An 8,718-nucleotide genomic window follows, 5' to 3' on the forward strand; every position below is an offset into this window, starting at 1 on the left:
GGTTAGTTTAAAAAGCTTCAACAAAGTAATGTTTTTATTCTCTTTACCATTTCACCTTCATTAGCTCTCTTAATGGTGAGGATGCCTTGTGTTTAACACATATTCCTTATATGTCAAGTACTGTGCCAAGAGCTTAGATGATTGTTATGAGTACAATAACTTTTAGGCCCCTTTTATTGATGAAGAAACTGAGGCTCAGAACTAACATGCCTTGTTCGAGGTAATAGGAAATGAGTGGCAGAGTTGGAATTTGAATTGAGTTTGTTTACTCCAAGAGCCTCAGACCTCAATCCACTATAGCTGTATGTGTGTGCTTACATGTTTATGCTTATATGTGTATATTTGTGTGTGTGTGTGTGTGTGTGTGTGTGTGTGTGGGGTGCAATGCTGCTAATGCCTTAGCTTGATGTGGAAAGAGTCTTTATATTTTTAGGTTCTTTGTTTATCTGACATGAGAATATCTCTTAGGACAATGTCTTAAATGCATAAGATAAAAATGCAAAGAAAATCAACATTACTGAGATAGTATCAATATATAAAAACAAATTTGTGACTTAGTAACAGATGTGCCTTTACTAAGTTAATGAATATGATCTAGCAGTGGGTATAATTATGGTTATTTCAGAGCAGGGATTAGTATAAATGGTAGGATGAGGATCTATCTCAGCTGTAATGTGATATAAAAATACCTGCTTTCCATTGGTATGAAAGGCATAGGGGCTGCTAAACTTCTAGGGTATTTATCATTATTCATAGCAGTAAGAAATGCTAAATTTCAGTTACAGGTTAGGGATAAAAAATGCAATACTTTTCCTAATTTAAGTTCCCTGACACCCTCAATTCTATCTATAGATCCTAGGTTAAAAGCCTCCCTTCTATCCACTAATAAGATTTCAAAACATCTCTCTCTTATACTTCCTCTAAAATAAGAAGCCCCCAGATGCTGACCTCTCCCCACATTAGAGTCAGATCCTCTTAACAAGGAGACTGGCTGGCCACTGACCCAGGGCTGGGGTGGGGAGCACCCGCGTGCTGTGGTAGGAGGGGTGGCTCTCCTCCAGGATGAGGGCAGAGCTGGGATCTACTTTCCTTCCACCTCTTTCAGCCAGCAGATTGCCCAGGTCAGTCACCTGGACGGTCAGCCTCATGAATCAGTACCTAGAAACGCCACTGAGTCATATAGCCCAAATAGATGCTCTCTTCTAAGGGCAGGTTTCTTATGAGGTCATTAGCCAGCCAAGAGCCCTTTCCCTATGCTCCTGCCCTTTGGTGTCCTTGACATCAATACTATGCAAAATACAATCTAAATGTTCAGCTGCCTCTGAAAACATATGCTGAGCAAACATATGCTGAGCAAAGACAACTGGCCTACCACCACATCGCTGTAGGAAGGCTGAGAGACCACTGGCTGCTGGTGGGATCTGAGAGCTGCCAATAGTCCCCCTTGCCTCAGACTCCTTTTCACTCAGTGCCTCTGGTGGTTTCTTCCCAAAGGCCCTGTTTAAAATGTGACAACTGGGAGAACTACCACACTCTTTCTACTGTTACACTGTAGGGATGATCAGAGTTGAGATGTGGCTCTGAAGGTTTGTGTCCTGGAAAATCTGAGGGTGGAAAGGGAGGTTGGAAAAGGAAGGAGAGGTATGTGGGTGTGTTGCGGAGGGGAGAGGTCAAGGAACACAAAGACTCACAGAACACTGACATTATTTGACCTGTCTCCTGCCTTATGAAAAATAAATTCCACCAGACTCAAGTTTACTTGGCAGGGATCAAAGCTTTTCTATTCATTGTCATGTATTCAGCACTTAGCACAGTGGCCGGCACATAACAGATGCTAAATAAATATTTGTTATATAAAGAAATGAGTGACTGTTGCCCTATCTTATAAGCAAGACATTGGAAGGAAAGACCGGTAATGGGGTAATGGAACAGGGGAGGGCTGCTGTGGAAACACCCAAGATGAATTGTGGCTATTCTCATGATTTTGCAATGTGATGTGGCCTGAGCATATTTATGGCTAGGTCCAAGTTTAACTACAAAGAGATGGTCCTGCAGTCTGAGAGCTTACAAGCCCCATGTGATGTAGGTAAACTGAATTTGGTCTTCCACATTCCAATACTTAATAACCTATGGGATTTTTGCATCTTGCTGATGAGAGGGGATACCCATAAGAGCAAGAGAAAATGTTTATCAAGGGTATATTATGTATCCAGGCACTTTATGCACTTTACCTCATTAAACTATTGTTTAATGTAGAACTATGGTTAGCTATCTTTCTCAAATGAAGAACCAGAGGTCCAGAAAGGATCAGTAACTTGGCAAAGTTTGCAGACCTGGCAAATTGAAGAACTGCAGGTCACACCTAGATCTTTGTGCTTGCAAATGCTGTGTGTTTAATGGCTCCTCGAAGTGGCTTTTGGACCTTGTGGCCAAAGCTAAGTTCACAGTCAAAATGTCCACCTGAACTTCTGAGTTTCAGGGTATGAGGTTGACACAAAACTGGGACACTCTGGATGTGGAAGTGACAGAATACAGCAGACACTCTTTTCTCCTTCATTCATAAAAGACGCTGAGAGTCAATGTATCTTGGTTGTCGCACCACTCAAGTAAATGTAAGTTTGTAAATTTCAGGTATGCCATTTCTTATGTAAATTTCAGATATGCCATTTTTTTCTTTGTAAATTTCAGATATGCCGTTTCTCCCCCTGTCCCATTTGTGACATGAAGGGGTTGAATGAGCAGATAACAAGATTCTGCTCAGCTCTTTTAGACAATGTCTCATTAGCATTTGTCTCCAAAGATAAATTTTACAAAGGACTCAATATTTTTTAAACAGGAGGAGGAGACAAAACCTATACACAAAGCATGTGGATTTGAAACAGCCGCCTTGAGTTGGACACTGGCACTCCTTTGTCCTTCAACAGAGTTACTTGCCAAATGGAGCCTTTGTTTATTCTCCCTTAGCAATTACACTTCCTTTTAAAGCATGTCTCCTGGTGGGGGCCCAGGCCATGTTTGGCTCGGTCATGATTTACATATTATTGGGTAGGCCATGGGTCAGGCTGACCAGACATGTAGAAATGTGCATGTCAAGGCCAACCTTATCTCCAGGCCAGAGTTTCCTGAAAGCTCTGGGACAAGGTCTCTAGGATTATTTTAGAGTATTAGGATAATATGTATTATTCTTTAAAAGGTCTCTCTACTAGTCTTTTGCTGGGAGATGTCCATTAGCCTTCTGGAAAACCAGGAGAAATCAAGAAAGTCTTTATTCTATACCTAGGAAATGGCTCTGATTTGGTGTGGGTAACAGTATACTCCTGGTGGTGACCAAGAGCTATCAAAGAGATGCAGATGCCTGGCAACATTTTGCAAATGCTGGGAAGATTCTGAACCAGACTATCAATGAGTTCAGTGGGCTGGAAGAAATTGATCTGTGTACGAAAGTCACAGTAATAATCATAGTCCCTCCACACCAGATTTCTGCTTTCTATGAATGCCTTCTGTTTCTTGTAGAGTAAAAAGAACTAAAGTTTTAGAGTCAGAGAGGCCTGAGTTTGAGTTCTTAATCTGTCATCACGTGACCTTAGGCAAGTCATTTTAAACTCTTAGTCTTACTCATGTGTAAAAAAGGACACAAATATCTTTGCATGGTAGTCCTTGAAGCTAAAGAGCTAACACACAAGAAAATGTCAATCATCTCTGGACCCTTAGAGACGTCTTTCCTTCCTCTCTTTTGCCTAGCCCCAAACTGGCCTGTCCTAACAGAGAATAAGTCTCTTAGGAGGCAAGAATCCAAATAGGTAATAAAAGCAAGAACAGATTCCTTTCTCTTTTCTGAGAAAAAAAAAGTAAAAGGGTTTGCTTCTCATACAAAAGAGCAGATATGAGACAAGGAGTTGATCTGGGAGTTTCACAAAGCACTGTAATTGATTTGTCACTTCTGTTTTTGTGAAAACACAATTTCTGCATCAAATATACAGGATTAGATACTAAATTTGTGTTTCAGCCACTAAAGGAGCCTTGGTGGACATAGGAGACTCACTTCATATGTAACTCTTTCCATAAAAGTTTTATAGAGAGCATTTTCTAGAGCTTTTGCAGATCTACGCTATTGCTATGTGTAAACATTCAAGAATGGTTTGGGACACACCAATTGTTCCATGTGGAGTTAAGGAAATGTTGTGATCTTGAAGGAGTCCTGCAAAAGTAGCTGGTGGCCCTGCACCTGGTGAGATAGTAGCAGCTGGGCAAATCCTCTTCCTGTTATCAAATGGTAGGGGATGTGAGGATATTTCTAAACGAAGGTTCTTCAAGAGCAACAGCTGGCTCTTCATTTTGGATGTCCTGAAAAGCTGCTTCACAATTCCGCTTTCAGTGGAACGAAGTTTTAAGCCTATTTTTTCATAATCATTTGTTATTTGGGAGATGGTCTGGTGTAAAGGAAAGGTCAGTGGGCTGGAGGCAGAAAGAACCCTGGTTGTTACCCAAATTCTGCCACTTCCTAGGAAAGGTGACCTGTCCAAAGTCACCCAGTGAGTAAATGCCTGCAGTTATTATAATGACTCACGCCCCTGCCAGAAATCTGTTCTTAAAATAAAGATTTAAATGGTGTTGGATGAATGGTCGGGAGATAAGAGCTCTCAAGGTCTGTTACTTATCATGGCAAATCTCCACTTTATGAGACACACAAGCTATTTTGAATGTGAAGTTGAAAAGAAAGGACGATTTGACTTTAGGAATACTTCTCCTGGAGCCCTCTCGGCTCTAGAGGATTGTGAGAGGAACTATTCCCTTACTTCTCTACTCTTTACCTTTTCCTCTTGGGAAGTGGCCTGCGTAAGGGCGGAAGGAAAGACACACACAAAAGCCTGTGTGCAGCCCCTCCTTCCTGGTCCCCAGCCTTTGCTGATTTCAGCCTATTCTTTTTTCATCCGTGTCACCTTTGGTCAGTTGCATGAAGAAAGGATCAAACCAAGCATCCTCAGAGGGGAATGCCAAAGTCATTTTTCCACTTTCCAACTCGTAGGAGTGTTGGTAAGCTCTGAGCAAATTCCTAGCCTTGGAGCTGAGATGGCTTAGATTAAAGCCTGAAGATAATCTGATGAAGCTCCTCCCTGCCTCCCACTACCACAGTGGTGGATACATTGGTGAAAGTCAACTGTCAGCCCCCAACTCCACATAGTCAGACACACCTGCAGGTTAGGACAAAAATCTGCAATTTACAAAGTAATGGTTTCAGCATCTGTTTTTAGAGAGCCTTTAAAAGGGACTTGGATAATTTATTTCTGTTTTTAAAAAATAAGGCTCTGTTTTGGGCCAAGTTGCTTATACACCTATGGGCATGTCTCCAATGTCTTGGCTATTAAGGTCTTTAAGTGACAGTTTAATATGTTTTTAAGATTGAGGGAGCCAACGACAATTCTCAAGGAGCCGTGTTTACATTGGATCAGCTCACCCGGGTGATGTGCCAGTAGTTTTGCACACTGCAGGAAGTGGAGGTGAAAGCAGGAAGGGTTGAGTACAGAGGGAAGGCCTAGCCTGAAGGACAGGAAAGCCAAGAGGGATGTGACGTAGAGAAGCACGGAGAGAGACATCCAGGTGGACCTGGCAATGCACTTAGAATTACCATCATTTAACGCCCCGTGGGCATTTTGTTGAGGGGTGAGAATTTCTAATTGGCTCCCTGTGGAGCCAGCCCACTGGTGACTGCACAGTCAACTATGAACAGGCTCCTAGCTCTCTTTCTTCTAATCCCTTCTAAATTCCTACAGATGGCTCCTTGAGAGTCAAGGGGTCTGTATTCTTGCAGAACCTAATAGGCTTCAGTACATTTTCTTTGCAACTTCTGACAAGGAGCTTGATTCCTCTGGGCCTCAGTTTCCTTATCTAAAAAGTAAGGAGCTCCAATTCCCCTTCCAGGCCCAACATTATATAACTCCAAAGTGAAACGCTCAATAACTGGCAATCCACATTCGGAAGGGAAGACTATTCCACGTAAGCAGATTTTGCATCCATTGGGTGAGAATGAAGGCAGATTTTGCATCCATTGGGTGAGAATGAAGGCAACAGCATTTGGTCATTGTCTTAGCTTGTCAAAGCTGAGCAATGGCTTAGGTTCAGCTAAGTGCAAGCTGGGTGCTCTTCAGATGGGGACAGTTATAAATAAAAGTGTCCTTCATTTGCCAAAAGACTCCTTTCAGCATCCATGCACCCACTGAAATGTACTGCCACCACCAAGGACTGCCATGGCTAACTTTGAGTGCTCATATGCTGAGCCTTTTATGTACATCATCTCACTTAATTATCACAGCCACCTTGGCAGGTAGATGTTGTTACTGTTTCTTCAACTTTCAAATGAGGTGAGGATACAGACTCAGAGTTAATTAGCTTGCCCAAGAGCACACAGCTAGTAAGTGGTGGAGCTGGGACTTAACCCAGATCTGAAGCCAAAGCCTGCACTAATAATTTGCATCCTTAATCAACAAGAACAAATCCATAGTTGAGATTGATTTCACCCAGAAAAATGGCATTTGGCCTTCAAGGCCCTTTGTTATTAAGACATGTTGGCGATTTCACCATTTTCAGGGAACTGTCTGGGCTAGGAAACCTTCTCTATCCTAACAGAAAAAAAAAAGACGGTTCAAGAGCAGCCAGTGGTAGCATTTTACTTAGAAAGAAAGAGAGAAGTTGGGGAACTTGTAAGGTCTGCCATGATGTATGTATGTGGCCCCTAGTGAGTCTCTTTCCCTAGCCTGCCTGGGGTTGGTGAGATGATCTTTAAGTCTACTCCAGTTTTTAGATTTTGTGTTCTCTGCTGAAGATCTTTTTATGACTATCCAGTTGGTGGGGATTCCTGCCCCAACCCCCTTGGGGGTAGGGCAATGGAAAGAGCCTGTATGCCATTTCTCATTTTGTAAATAGGCCCCTTGTAGCTCTAAGAGTCTATGAAATTGTTTCAAAATGTCTAAGTGTGATTATGCATCCTGAAGCCAAATGTTATAAACCTCCCCCCCACTGTTACAGATTTAAAAAATAAATATGCAGTAAAAACTTTTCAGCATGTTGCTGATATCACGTAGTACTTAATCACTTCTGTGACATTCAGTTCAGCAAGAGGAGCTTGTCGGTTCTCTTCCCTCCCCTCCACATTTTGAGTTGAAGGCATTGGTTAACCTACAAAATGGTGGTCTTCCTCCTGATTGTCGCAGTCCCAAGAGGTAAAAAAATATCTGCCCTTTCATCTCTACCCACCACATTCTTTCTCTAAGCCTGTAATTGGATCTAAATGGAAAACAAACCCTTTGCAGGCCAAGGAAGTTGGCACTAGGGGGTGACAAGAAGGAGAACATGTTCCACCTCTAATCAGGATAATCACACTCTCCTATGCAAAGGAAAATAAAAACAAGGCTTCCTCCAAGTGGCAACCCAGGACTGCAGTGAGGAGGGGGAGTCTCCATATACCTCATCTCACCTCATACAGTAACCATAAACCAGCTTATGTTAAAAATACTCAGAATCATTTCACTTTCCAGAGGACGATGGAACTCTGCCACCTTTAGCCCGGAACTATTCTGTGTCTGAACTTGGGGAGGCAGTTCAGACACACAAATATCAATGGTACAAGTTAAAAAATAATGCATAAAATGAAGCCTATGCAAACAGTGTGGTCTTAGCTGGACAGACATTCTCGTGGCTCACTCATACGTTTTTGAGTCCTGCTGTGTGGCATGGTGTGCTATGTTCGAACAGGGATGAACAAGACAGGTTCGTCCTCAAGGAGTCCAGAAAAATGTATAGAGAAATAAGAGCATTGCATGCATAACTCACTACTAGGTAGAGATTAATAGGTATCTTCTAAGAGTCTAAAGTAGTATGGTAATTTCTGTAGAAAGGGAAATGACTTGATTCTGCAAATAGCTTGGCAAACGCAATGAGGCATGATACATTCCAGAGAAATGCCCAGATTCAATGTGACTTGGTATACCATTTAGAAGGATCCACTGGACTCTGTGATAGGGTCTGGGCAAATTGTCTATAAAAGATCACAGCTATAAATTAGATGGTGAATGCTGTGCCTCTAAGTGGCTGTTTGTGTCTTTAGTTTGATTCTCACAGTCTTTTTTCTTCCCCCTCTCATTCTATCCTGCAGGTTAATGGCAAATGTTTAAGGAAGACTTTGCCCTGCAAGACTAAATCCTGTGAAATCAGAGTTTAACAACTACTGCTTTGGGAAATTAACTCACAGTGTCAATATCCCTGCTACCACTGCCCTGAGGGAGGTTAGGTCTGTCATCCCCACATCAGAGACAAGGAAACTGAGGCTCAGAAAAGTGACTTGGTGAATACTGTGCAGTTAAAAAGTGGCAGGAACTGAGTCTGGATACCTAGGGCTTTCCTTACAGTCAGCTGCCTGCTAGAACCAACTCTCTGTGACTCCAGGCCTCAGTTCCCCCATCTGTAAAGCCTAGGTAGTCTCTCTGTTCCCTTCCCATTCACATGTTCTCTAAGTCTCCAGCCTGTGCCCTCTCCCAGCTGCATTCAGGTAAGCAACAAATGATATTGGAGCTATAGGCACAGCCGTAGTCTCCTGTGAAGGAGTTTACCCGTGACCTTCTGGGCTCCGGGCCAGCCCTTCTTGAAAGGGAAACGTGCAGACCCTGGGGACAGAAATCAGTTCCCTTATACTGGAACTGCTGCCACTGCCAACATCACCAACTA

The 8,718-nt window shown here is 42.6% G+C and overlaps 1 protein-coding gene across 4 annotated transcripts in view; it reads right to left on the reverse strand.

Annotated features, from left to right (window-relative positions):
• Positions 1-8,718, reverse strand: part of LMCD1 (LIM and cysteine-rich domains 1) — a 78,860-nt gene that overhangs the window by 69,201 nt on the left and 941 nt on the right. The window lies entirely within an intron of this gene.

This window comes from Mandrillus leucophaeus, unplaced genomic scaffold (assembly GCF_000951045.1).
Source record: "Mandrillus leucophaeus isolate KB7577 unplaced genomic scaffold, Mleu.le_1.0 Scaffold637, whole genome shotgun sequence".
NCBI classification, from domain to species: Eukaryota; Metazoa; Chordata; class Mammalia; order Primates; family Cercopithecidae; genus Mandrillus; species Mandrillus leucophaeus.